We start from the raw sequence: 11,914 nt of genomic DNA on the forward strand, positions 1-11,914 counted from the left end.
CTCAGTCACATTTATTTCATGCTTTTTTCGTTTTTTTATTTTTTATTTTCTTTCACTGGAGCTGCCAGTGTTTCATCCTTTTTTCTATTAAAGAGGAGAAACTGAGGATAAAAATTGTGTTATGTCTTTTTACAAAAAATAATTTTTTAAATAAAGCAAAATGTTTGCTCAGAAATAAAAGAGTGACCAAATAATTCCTTCTTGAAACATTTACCCTACACGTATTCTCATACATGCATATAAACTTAAATCAACCATAATTTCTCTACAAAAGAGAACAAAGTACATAGATACATTTTATAGAAAAATATGAATCAGTTGTAAATTTTTAAGTAAGTCAGAATAGTTTTTTATGTTCCAACTTGTGCTTTATGTCAGCAGATGCAAGTGTTTTTAGGTGAGAATTTTCTCATAGGCTCTCCAAGAAAATTTTGATAGTTGCCACCTCTGGAGATTAGAGCTAAGGGGATGGAGTTAAAAAGTGATACATTTTATTTTATATACTTTTACATCATTATGTTTTTATTATGGGCCTGTATTATTTTCACAATACAAATATTGAAAGAAAAATTATTTTGGTAATTGGAAATAAAATCTCTCAGTGTGTACCATCAAATATAAATGGAACAATTGAGAGACACTTCAGAAAACTACTTAGCTGCTTAACGTGAGAACACTCATTTTTTTACACTTAAAATTGTCCAAAGATGGAAATGACCATTTCTCACCATGTAGAACCAGCTAATGAAAGTGTTCAGTTATAGATTCACAACATAAGACAATCACATAGAAGAAATCGTGTGTAGAAAATACAAACATTTGGAAGAGTAGTTGGACTAGATGGTTTTAGAATCCCTTCCCTAACAACCCACAGATTGTAGTGTCCTGTCTTAAAGTACACAAAATGATGTCATCCTTCAATAATAATGTACATTTACATAACAAAGAGAATTTTTCATTTTCTCTGAATTTTTGTAAATGCCTGAATAATAGAAAAACTATTATTATGGTTCCTCAAATATTTAGATGTTCGAATATTTTAAATTGGCATATTCAGATGTCACAATCATTTTATCTCCCAAAGGAAGGAGTCAATTAGAACAATTCAAAAGTGAACTGTGAGTCACATCTATTTGATTCAGTGATGTCAATGTTCTTTTCTATGCAAATAAAAAAACTTATATGCAACCCTCAAATTTAAATGCAGGACTTAATGGAAGGATAAGCAGGAGATTTAAGCTGTTGACGTCAGAGAAGCACCCTCTATCTACTAGAAGACCAAAGTACAGACAAGGCAAGTTTGGTCATCATGATTTAAGGTGATGAACTTTTAGATCTCAGCTTAACAAAAGGCGTTGGACTAAACCTTCAATAACGTTTAGCAGAAAGCTAAAATCTGAGGAGCAAATATTATTCATTTATTCTTTCATTGTTCTAGTCGAAAACTATTTATGGAACACCTACTATATTCTAGGCACTTTTCTACACGCAGAAAGACAGTGAAAAACACAAGTCCCTACTATCATGCAGATTACATTCTGAAGAAAGAAGATATTTTAAAAGACAAATAAAACAATTTTACATACAGTTAAGTGTTCTGAAGGAAATGGGGCAGGGGATTAAAGAGTAATGGGCAGGAGAGCTCCCTTGAAGGGTTGAATTGGGTTGAGAAGGAATTTATACAAAAATATCGAGACTAAGTATTCCAAGGAGAGGGATCAGCTAGTGAAAAAGGTCCTGAAACTAATAAAAAATAACTCACTTAACCTGTCCAAGAAACAAAAGGTCACTGTGATTGGAATGTAAATAGAGGAAAACAGATTGAGGAAGATGAAAAATGAAAATCTCTCCATTCAGTTCATATCTGTAACTTGATTTCAATCATATTTAAATATAAATATTTTTTTGCTAGTAAATCTTTCCTGTGAATCTCTATGTTCTTTGAAAAATATCAAGCTGACATACTATAACTATTTTATTAGTCTTTCAGTTTTTTTCCCCCATTAGTCACTCAGAACAATGATCTATAGATGATATAGATAGATAGATAGATAGATGTATTCATATAGATATATATGAATGACTGAAAGCGAAGAAAGTAGCTTAAAAAAAAAAGCCTATTGTGGGATCTAGGAAACTTTGATAGAATTGTTTAGTCTGTTGGCAAGATGAACTGCTAGAGTAGGGTAACATTCTGCTTTGATTATAGTTCTCTTCTTGAAGGGATTTTTCCTATGAATTGGAATTTCTATGTATTCAACAAATCTGTAGAGGCATCCATCTAAATATTCATCTAGCTGAATATTTGAGAGATAGCTGTGAGTAGAATCAATGTGAGTGTAGCATTTGCCAACTTAAATCTCACCATTGAATAAACAGATGGAGAGAAAAATTATTAAACCGTATAAATGTCACCTTCACTTTTTTGATACAAGCAAAGAAATGTGTGCCGGCTTGCTTAGAAGATTTTTGCTGGACAGACGTATGCTCAGATCCAGCCTATTTATTAGAGAACACTCTCAGCTCTCATTTTCAATTTTAATCACTGTGTCAATTTTAAAAGGGCAGTTCTCATTACATAAACATTTGGAAGTTATAAAGCTGAAAGGTCAGGGTATAGACAAGACAAAAGATAACATGCCACCAGCTGGTATAAACTTCCATGACAAAATTTACCTCTCAGTAAGCCTAACTCTCAGACACCAAGATCCTAGCACATAGGAGCTACTGTTAAACATTTTTCTGTTTCTCAAACTACGTATTTTATTTGTGTGGAAATAGTACACATATTATTCTATCAGAAGATTATGGAGGGTAGAATTCTTCAATAAAACTTTATGACAGTATCATAATTTGACTCAACTAAATATTTTTAGATTAATAATCATAATTGCTACTGTTATTCAGCAATAACTCTGTATCAATTGTTCACTCTCTGTTATTTCACTTAATTCTTACCACATCTTTGTTTGGTAGGTAGTTTTATCACCAACATACAGAAATGGAAATTAGGATTTAGGGAATTTAAGCAATTTTCTGAATTATAATTCAACAGGTATATGATAGATATAATACTTTTACCCAGATCTAACTTCAAAACATGGTATTAATCTCTATATTAGACTATCTCCTTGAATAAGTGCTGTTTGAGCTGAAGGTTTTACTTAAGATACCCTAAAATTTGTACTGGAGGATTCAAGAAATCCTAAAACACCTGAGAGAAGAAGCATGAATCACAGTATTTTTATCACCTTTATCTAAAAAGATGTGGTATGAACTGAAAGTTCTGAAAAGTATTGGTTGAACTGTTAGTTAAATATAGGAGAATAAAGATTTATTTTCTTATTATTTTTCTTTGAAACATAAAAATTATATATATGTATAATTATATATATGTCTATATCAGGTATATAAAATATATATACCTGAAACCTGCAAAATACAATAAAATCTGTATCAAAATGTAGGCAAAGATGAAATTTGGCCTATTTATTTCTCAGACTTTTCTTAAAAAAGAAGCATTTAAAATATATATACTTTAAGTTCTGGGATACATGTGCAGAATATGCAGGTTTGTTACACAAGTATACATATGCCATGTTGGTTTGCTACACCCATCAACCCATCATCTACACTAGATATATCTCCTAATGCTATCCCTCTCTTAGCTCCTCATCCCTGATAGGCCCCAGTGTGTGATGTTCCCCTCCCTGTGTCCATGTGTTCTCATTGTTCAACTCCCACTTACGAGTGAGAACATGTGGTGTTTGGTTTTCTGTTTCTGTGTTAGTTTTTTGAGAATGATGGTTTCCAGCTTCATCCATGTCCCTGAAAAGGACATGAACTCATCCCGCATAGTATTCCATGGTGTATATATGCTACATTTTCTTTATCCAGTCCATAATTGATGAGCATTTGGGTCGGTTCCAAGTCGTTGCTATTGTGAACAGTGCTGCAATAAACATATGTATCAAGAAACCCTGTTTATTATTATTATTATATGACCAAGTGATAGGAGATTATGTTATGGAAAACTTTTCATTATACTGTTTAGTGAAAAGAAAAAGGAAGATGCAAAATAAAATATTTAAAATTATTTATACTATGTAAAACAAAATCAAACAAATATACATTCATTTACAAATGTGACAAAACCTAAAAAAAAAAAAAAATTAAGAAGCATTGTCTTAAATGGCCTATCTGAATATCCTTTGATTGTAGAGACAAGAACTAGGGGTATATCTGTATCACATGAGAGAATGGATGAGATCCTGGTAGAAACCTTGTCTGAGACCACAAAATACAAATGAATGTGGAGCTGAAGGGAAAACTGTGCTGATCACATACTTGTATGTTCATTGTGTTAGTGGATCAAGGAAGAAAGCACAAAGTGATAGCAACACAGAAAGCTGTGACCTAAAAAGCTGTCTTCAATAAACCTCTTACACTAGCAACAATAACAAGGACAGGAAAGTTGCCCCCAGGGCAAAGAAAAATAAATTTATCGAGGGTACTTGCAACAGCAATTCCAAGAAGATGCTGGCTGGTTCATTTTACTATTTCTATTCCTCCCCAGCTGATTCTTCAACAGATAGCTTCACTGAAAGTAATAACAATGGCCAGGTGCAGTGGCTCACACTTGTAATGTCAGCTCATTGGGAGGCCAACATGTGTGGATCAAAAGGTTAGGAGATCATGACCACTCTGGCTAACACGGTGAAATCCCATCTCTACTAAAAATACAAAAAATTATCTGGGCATGGTGGCATGTACCTGTAGTCCCAGCTACTCAGGAGGCTGAGGCATGAGAATCACTTGAACCCAAGAGGTGGAGTTTGAAGTGAGCCAAGATCATGCCATTGCATTCCAGCCTGGGTTACAGAGTGAGACTCTGTCTCAAAAGAAAAAAGAAAATAATAGTAACAATGGAATTAGTATTAAACTCTTTAAGCATTTCAAACAAGTGCAAAGAAGAAGAAAAATGCTAAGCCTTTAAGTGTTAAGGTAGGAGTAGGCAGTTATCACAGGATGGGATGAAGCTCTCTTGATTATGAGTAAAGGAGAAAAGGCTCGACTGGAGATTGAACCAGAATGGACTTATGGAAAGAAGGGACAGCCTGATGCCAAAATTCCACCAAATGCAAAACTCATTTTTGAAGTGGAATTAGTGGATATTGATTGAAATAGCAGTGCTTCAGCTCTAAGTATATCAGCAACAATGATAAAACTTGGCCTTGACGAAACTTACATAACTAGTTAGAACTTGTTACTATTGTTAAGGGAAGAGTCAACTGGAAAATTCAAGGAGTTAATAAAATTTGTTTACTTGATCCCAACTTTTGAGAGATGTAATCCCTTATGAATCCGTGAAGTCTGAAATACCTTCCTACAGCTATGTAAAATACTGGTCAAGGAGAACTGTTTCCTTTTACCTCATATTGTAAACTAAATGGCTCAATAAAAATGTATCCACTGTCTTGATTTGACTGAAAAAAAAAAAAAGAGGATAAAGAAGAATCAGAAATGAGAAAAATATAGATGAAAGACATAAGAGTAAATGCACAAGGAAATAGAAAAATAAACTATAAAATAATTTTATAGACATTGTATTTTGTAAAAATAATGAAAACGTACATTTTTTCCCATAGATTAAATTACACAAAATCAAGAGATGAGTTTGAAACAGCAAACCTTTAAGAGAAATTGTAGGAGAAAAGCAAATACATTAAACACAGCAACAACAAAATACAACCATGTGTGCTTATAACCATAGGAAGTAATAGATAAGATAGAGACAATCACATGAAATGACATATAAAGAGATTGTATATGAAATGACATATAAAGAGATCGTATAGAGATCCCACTTCTGGTGATAACAGAATGCCTTGTACTGAATTAACTCTTTCCATGTAAAAGCTATAATAAAATATTTATAAACAACAACATTTTGAGCCACTAGAGTGACTAGAAATAGGCAGAAGCTGGAAGAAAGTCGAACCTTAAAAAAAGAAAGAAAGAACTGCCCTGGTATATAAATATTTAACATAGCTTTTTAACTGAGGGCATATCCCAGTTCCAGCAACATAAAGAATCTAAAACTTAAACAAAAAGTCATACTCTTGAAGAATTAGAGGACCAAGTTTAAGGCTGCCACAAAATTTCAGAAAAGGAAATATAAAAATTAGCCTATAAATTCTGATTAAATCTTTGGTTAACTCAAAGTTGCAAATAAGGGGACTGACTCCAAAGAGAGCAGAAGGAAACACTGCTGGAGAGCTTAAAGAACCAGGTAGAAATTTAATTGCTTCTGGGAAGGAGAGACAGAACTGAAAGTTTGAGTCAAGCCAAGTTAACTACCTGCTAGAACTAAAACAGTAGTCCAGTGGAAATGCAATCTAGAGTCTCTGCAATAAGTTACCTAAAATGCCTAGTATAATATAAAACAGTATGAAACATTTTTAAAAAACAGAAAAATAGTCACATAATAAAGAGAAAAATCAGCCAATTGAAACCAAACCTTAGATGACCCAGATGTCAGAACTAGTATATAGGAAATCAAAATCATGATTATAAATATTGCCTAAGACCAAATGAAATAAAGTCACAATAAATTAATGGATAGAGTACCTCAACAGAGAAATAGAGAGTATTTTTTAAAAAATCAAATTAAAATTTGGAACCTAAATAAAATATCTGAAATGATAAATTCTTATAGTTAGGCTTAAGAGCAGCTTGGATTAATTTATTCCCAGTAAAATTAATGATAGATCAATAGAAAATATTCAATCTGAAAATCAGAAAGACTGGGAAAAGCATAAGTCTCAACAACCTTCAAGACAATATCAAGAAATCAATTATAAATATAACATAGCCTCAGAAGATGAGAGAGAGTGGATCAGGAAAAATAATTTTTAAATACTAGCAATTTTCAAAAATATATGGTGAAAACCATAAAATTACAGATGTAGAAACTGAATGAAACCAACCAATCTCATACACAAAAAACAAAGCAAAAGAAAAAGTGCTTGAAGTAACCAGAGAAAAACAGCAAATTGCCTACAGGGAAGCAATAATAAAAATTTTAGCAGACTTATCAGAAATAACAGAGGCAAGAAGACAATAAAATAAAATATTTAAAGCACTGAAATAATTTGATGTTCACTACTTTTTTCTTTTTTTCCAAAAAATGAAAGCATAATATAGATTTTCTAGAAAAATGAAAATTGGGAGAATTTTAGCAAGATATGCTGAAAGTTCTTTTGGCTAAATGTGTGTGACACCAAATAAAAACTCAGAATTACAGAAATAAATAAGAAATACTGGTACTAATTATTATATGTATTTTTCTTCTATCAATTCTTAAAAATATGACTATTGAATGCAAAAATTGTTTCATTTCAGGGGTTATAATGTATATTTATGTTAAGATGTTTGACAATAACACAAAGGGTGGCATGGTAAATGGAGCTGTATTATTGCAACGTTTCATGTTTTATGTTACATGGTAAAACATTAACTGTATTAATGATTTATAGTGTGAGTTCCTACATCAACTACTAAAAGCATACTGCAAACGTTAACTGAAAAGGCAATAGATAAATTGAAATGCAATATTTAAAAGTGTTTGGTTACCCTCAAAGAAGGAAAAGAAGACATAGAAAAAAACCCGAAAGAACAAATAAAAAGAAAATAGTAAAATGGTAGACTTAATTTCAACTAAATGAACTGATTTCACTGTATGTAAAATGGTTGAACATCCAATTTAAATATCAGAGATTGTCAGACCAGATAAAAAGTATGTATACATTTTCAAAAATGATGCACCTTAAGAGATAAATAAATATAAATAAATATGAAAATGTATACCATGAAGACAGTGTGCATTAAAAAATTAACATGCCTATATTCGTATAAAAATTGACTTATAGGATTTCACTACAGATAAAAAGAATATATTTTATGGTAGAAGAGTCAAATCTTCAAGAGGTCATAAAAATCATAGATATATCTATACCTAATAACAGAATTGCAGAATACGTGGGAGAAAAAACTGATAGAAATACTTGAGCACAGCTTCATAGTAGCTCTAACACCAGTCTTTCAGCAATTGCTAGAACAAGTAGTGAAAAACTCAAAAAGTCTAGAGAATATTTAAATACTACTATCAAATACTTTACCTTACTTGATATTAATAAGCATTTAACACAACAAATGAAGTATATTTGTTATCTTAGTGCACAGGAGATGGTCACTAAGATAGATCATATGCTGAGTCAAGAGAAAAATTTCAATAAATATCAAAAAACCTAAAATCTTTCAGAGTAATTCTTATTAACACAGTAACATTAAATAAGAGATTACTAACAATAATTCCTAGAGAAGCACAGATAGAAACAACACATTTCTAAATCACCCTTAAAAAGTAATAGCAGAGAAATTAGAAAGAATATTTTCTTTCAAAAATATCGGAATCTGTTGGCTGCTGCTAAAGTCATGAAAGCATATTACTTTAAATGCTTAGATTTAAAAAGAAGAAAAGTCAACGATCTAATATATCACCTTAAGAAGCTGGAAAACAGACAGCAAATCAAATGTAAAAAAAAAAAAAAGTAAAAGGATGGAAAATAAAATCAGACAAGCTGAAATCAGTGAAATAGGGGAAATAACTATGATAGGCAAAAATCAGCAAACGTAGTAGTTAATTCTTAAAAGTTTAATTAAATTGATAAAATGCTAACAGGAATGTCCAAAAAGAAAAGGAAAAACACAAATTATCAATAACAGCAATCAAAGAATATATAGCAATCAAATCCTAGATATAACTTAAAAAGAAAAGACTATAATAAAACTACTGTATACCAACAAGTTTGACATTATAGTTAAATAAATTCCTGAGAAAAGCAAAGGATGAATTTCAACCCAAAAAGAAATTAATAATATTTATAATCTTAAATTTATTAAAGAAATTGAATTCATTGTTTAAAATGTTTTCTTTAGAAAGTACTTAATTTCAACTGTTCTCCAGTAAATTATTTCAAATTTTTAAGAAAAAGGAACGTACTCAAATTATTTCAGAAATCAGAAAAAAGACATATTGTTTTATAAGTCCAAGACAATTTTTATAGTAAATCAAAAAAGATATGAATAGAAAAAAACACAGACAATTCTTTTTCATAATTGTGAAAATTCTAAATAAAATATTGCTGAGTAACTTCAAAAATCTTCTTATAACTTATCTTAATTACATGGTTTATATAAAATATGATCATTACATGCCAAAAGGAATAAAACAGAAAAATGTGGTTTAAAAAATAATAAATATCTAAGCAAACTGCATATCATAGCAATATTTTATTTAGAATTTTCACAGATGTCAGAATGACATTACACACACACATTGTTTAATAATACAGAGTCTATTCAGCTATCTTACTTTATACTGCTTTTCTTAGTTCTAGAGAGATCCATAGGAAACATAGCAACATCTCACGAAGTTGCATAATATGATTTACAAAAAAAAATGGTTTATCAAAAGTTGTTGTTGATATGCTGTCAACTCAGCAAAGAACTATAAATAAGGAAGAATTACAGGAACTCTGAAAGTTGCTACAAACCACAAAATATAATGGTGGGACAGGCATAGGACAGACAGTTGCCATTTCAAAAGGGAGAAACAGGAAAGAATAAGGCAGTAACCTGTCCAAAGCAAGTTCAAAACTCAACAGGCAAACAGTAAGTCCTAAAGCTTGAGCGTAACATTTGACTTCATTTCCTGTCTTTTAGCACAGCTGGACAGGGATTAGAACTGCAAGGCCTTAGGCAGCCTTGTTCCTATGCTTTGTGGGGCTGAGCCCATGCAGCAGCACTTACAGGTTGGAGTAAAATTACCAGAGAGGAAATGGAGGTTTTGCGTGAGCCCCCTCCCCCAATAAATTGGAAAAAAGACAAGGGGTACACTGCAGCTATGGGACTCTGTCTTAGGCAAGCAGCATTAGCAGGGGAGCTCTTGGCCTGCCCAGTAATACAAGATTGACAAGGCAATCAGATATGAACCCATTGCTTTTGGTGCTTATAAAGAGATAAGAAAAAGCATTAGAGAAAATGGAGTTGCTAGCCCATTTATGAAAGAATTAATTGAGGCCATAGCAGACAACTTCCATATAAGCCCATGGGACTGGACAGTTCTGGCCAAAACAACTGTAGATACTAGTCTGTACCTTCTCTGGAGCGCAGAATTTGAAGAATTATGTGAACAACAAGCCTCTTTCTAATAATGGCCACTGTTATTACTCCCCTACCCCTGATGTTGGGCTCTCAAAATCCTATTTGGGTGAAACAGTAGCCTTTAAAGGGAGAGAAATACAATAAGCCAGTGAATTCGTTGAGGAACAATTAAAAGCTGACCATATAGAACCATCAAACAGCCCTTGGAATTTGCCCATTTTTGTCATTCCCAAAAGGTCTGGCAAATGGAGATTTTTGCATGACTTACAGGCTATTAATGCTGTATGGGGCCTCTTCAACAGGGCTTCCTTCCCCCATGACAATTCCTTGAGATTGGCCTATAGTCATTATTGACTTAAAAGACTGCTTTTATACTATTTCCCTTGCAGAAAAGGATAGATAAAAATCTGTGTTTACAATACCAGCTATCAATAATGAAATGTCAGCCTGCCAATTTCACTAGAAAGTACTTTTTCAAGGAATGTTGAACAATCCTATTATATGTCAGTAGCATGTACATCAGGTTTTTCTCCCTAGTAGAAAAGAATGTCCTAATTACAAGATTATTCATTTTATGGATGATATTTTACTAGCATCCCCAAAGGAGCCAGTATTTTTAAGTTCATATGCCTCTATCCAAAGGAATACATAGTTAAGACGTTTAATCATAGCACTGAAAAAGAAATATCATGGATACATACTAACTTCCTGATCAGTAAAGCCTCAAAAGGTTAAATTAAATACTAGCAACTTACATACATTAAATGATTATCAAAAATTACTGAGCGATATTAATTCGCTTCGCCCCACCTTGGGCATAACTACTGATAAATTACAAAAATTTTTTTTTTTTAATCCTAGACTCTCCTAGGTATTTAACTCCTGCAGCAAAAATGGAAATTGCAGAAATAGAGCAAGCTATTTCTCTGAGGAAACTAGATCACATAGACCCATAATATTCAGTCCAATTGTTTATTTTTCCTACTAAACATTCCCCAACAGGATTAATAGGACAGACGGCCCCAGGGCTGTGATGCCTAGAATGGGTTTTTTGCTCACATGCCAGGACTAAAACACTATCTCCTTATATCCAGCTAGTTAATAAAGTCATCTATATGGGCTGCTGACGATACACTCTGTTGCTAGGTTATGACCCTGATGTCATAAGAATTCCCTGAGTAAAAAACAATTCAAAGCAGTCTTGTCCCTGTCTCTAGATCTTCAGATAACACTCTCTGATTATGCAGACCATATAGAATATGCCCTTTCTGCTGACTACTTCAGTTCTTATCTCTTACTCCTGTGGTTTTGCCTACAAAAGCAGCTCACTACCCCATACCTAATGCTTTAACATTGTTTACTGACAGCTCTGGTAAAAATGGAAAAGTGGCTATTTGGTAGGGACTGCATAATTCCGTCACTCATTCTGAATTTACTAGTGCTCAAAGAGCTGAGGTTGGAGCCTTAATATTGGCCCTGGAATCTTTTCTGCTCAGCCTATCAATATTGTTAATGACTCTGCTTACTCAGTTTATTTGTTGCAGAACCTTGAGACAGCCTCATTAAGTCTACTCTTGAGCCCACCCTGTGTGCCCTTTTTCTTCATCTTCAGCAATTGCTAGACAACATACACATCCTATTTTTATCACACATATTTGAGCTAACAGCTCACTGCCTGTGCCACTGG

This window comes from Cebus imitator, unplaced genomic scaffold (assembly GCF_001604975.1).
Source record: "Cebus imitator isolate Cc_AM_T3 unplaced genomic scaffold, Cebus_imitator-1.0 Scaffold740, whole genome shotgun sequence".
NCBI lineage: Eukaryota > Metazoa > Chordata > Mammalia > Primates > Cebidae > Cebus > Cebus imitator.